Source organism: Chelonia mydas, chromosome 2 (genome assembly GCF_015237465.2).
Source record: "Chelonia mydas isolate rCheMyd1 chromosome 2, rCheMyd1.pri.v2, whole genome shotgun sequence".
In the NCBI taxonomy this organism is placed as follows: domain Eukaryota; kingdom Metazoa; phylum Chordata; order Testudines; family Cheloniidae; genus Chelonia; species Chelonia mydas.
Window position 1 is genome coordinate 3,579,565 of NC_057850.1, and position 2,340 is coordinate 3,581,904.

Genomic DNA, 2,340 nt, shown 5'->3' on the forward strand with positions numbered 1-2,340 from the left:
TCACCATGTGCAGTACTGATGGTTCTTCGCGATGTGTGTCTGTCCTCATGGGTGCTTCATTGTAGACGCACTTGTGTCCTTGCATTGCTGATTGGAGAACTTTGCTAGCAGCGTCCACTCAGCCTGTACAGGTGCTGTCTCCCCTCATGCGCTGCCATGAGGATAACCACCGTGCATGGGCTAACCCACCTCAGTTCTTTCTCTGGCTCCAGGGAGTATGTTTGGACAGTGCCAGGGCACCCATCACGTCAGGAACCATGGGATGAGAAGTTAAATTTCAGTGACAGGAGATGGGGTTGGGGCAGGTGACAGAGGACGGGTGGGGTTTGATTAGGGTGATGCAGTAGGGCTCAATAATGGGGTTGGGTTTAGTGACGGGTGATGGGTTGGGTGAAAGGTCATGGGGTCGGGTTCATTGATGGGGTGGCGTTTGGTCATGGAGGTGTGGGGATGGGTGACAAAGTGGGGTTGGATGATGGGGTCAGGGACAGTGATAGGTCAGGGGTTGGGTGATGGATGACAGGGTAGGGGTGGGGTGATGGGGTCATGGTCAGTGATGGTTTGGAGGTTGGGCGATGGGGTAGGCTTTGGTGATGGGTTATGAATGAGCTCAGGCTGGCCTCACCCCTTGCCTGGTGCCTATAGCCAGGAAGGGGTAAAGACCCCTCATCCCACCCACAACATGACCCTTTTTCAGGGTCACATTCAGGCTTCCCCCATGAATCAGGCCCCTCAGGCCCTGTGCCACACGCTCCTGCAGAGCCGAGCCCTCCTGTATCCCTGCACCGGGGCCATTAGAGATGGAGACGCACCAGCAGGGACCAGCCGGCCCATCTGCATCTAGGGCCAGGGCAGCAGTGCCCCCTACAGAAGAGTCCCAGGACTCTGCCCACTGAGGGTTCAGTGGCCCAGCGCCGAGGCTCTCAGCCCTTCTCTTCAGAGGGTCACTCAGAGAAGAACCCCCAGTGCAGGCAGGAGCAAGGTCTTAGCCCAGCACCTTCTCCCCAGTTGTCTTCCCTTCCCCTCGTCCAGGGTGACGCTGCTGCCCCCAGTGGAGACGCTGAGGATTGTCTTACAAACCACCGCAGACTTCCACTCCCAGTTCCTGCAGCAATATTCCTGAAGAGTGGGTGGGCGAGTGGGGGTGTCTTTGTCCAATGAATAAATGGTGTTAATCACTTTATAAGATCAACCAGCAGAGGCCTCTGCAGATATGGGGTGGAGATGAAAGATAATCTACGCATGGCACAGCTCCTAAACAAATACTTTGCCTGGCTTTTTAATAATGGTAATGAAGAGCTTACAGGTAGAGGCTGGGTGGCTAAAGGGAATAAGGATACGGAAGTCGAAATGACCAAATCTGAGGTGGAATTAAAACTCAAACATCTTAATGGGACTTAATTGGGAACCCGTATAATCTCCATCCAAGAATATTAAAGTACCTGGCACATGAAATTTCAAGCCCAATAGCAAGGATTTTTAATGAAGGTGTAAACTCAGTGACTTCAACACTGAACTTCATAAGTTTATGTAGGGGATGGTATGATGGGACTGTCTACAATGGTGTGTAGCTGATCTGTGACTGCTAGCAGCAAATATCTCCAATGACCGGTGATGGGACGCTAGGCAGGGGGGGCTCTGAGGTATTACAGAGAATTCTTTCCCAGGTGTCTGTCTGGTGGGTCTTGCCCAGATGCTCAGGGTCTAACTGGCCATATTTGGGATTGGGAAGGAATTTTCCCCTGAGTCATATTGGCAGAGACCCTGGGGATTTTTCACCTTTCTCTGCGGCATGGGGCATGGGTCACTTGCAGGTTTAAACAAGTGTAAATGGTGGATTTTCTGTAAGGTGTCGTCTTTAGATCATGATGTGAGGACGTCAGTAACTCAGCCAGAGGTTAGGGGTTTGTTCCAGGAGTGGGTGGGTGAAGTTCTTTGGCCTGCAATGTGCAGAATGTCAGACTAGATGATCATGCTGGTCCCTTCTGACCTTTAAGCCTATGAGTCTACAGAAAGTCAATGTCTCCTTTGGCCATTTGCCCACAGCAGAGTCACAATACAAAGTGCCACGAATGTCTGGGTCTGCTCAGCAAACACGGCTCTCTGGGATGACAGGAGGCTGGGCGGCAGGATTGAGGGGCATCGGCCGAGCTGTGGGGGAGGACGCCAGGATGATGACAGCAGACGTACGTCAAACTGTTACGACGGGAACTTGGCCGCACTCCTCCACACATTAATAGTCACCTTGCTGCCCAGGCTCGGGGCTGGACACCGCTTTGTTGCCACTGCCTGGCTCACGTTTACTGTGCACAATATATGGGTGAAATTCAGCCCTGGCAT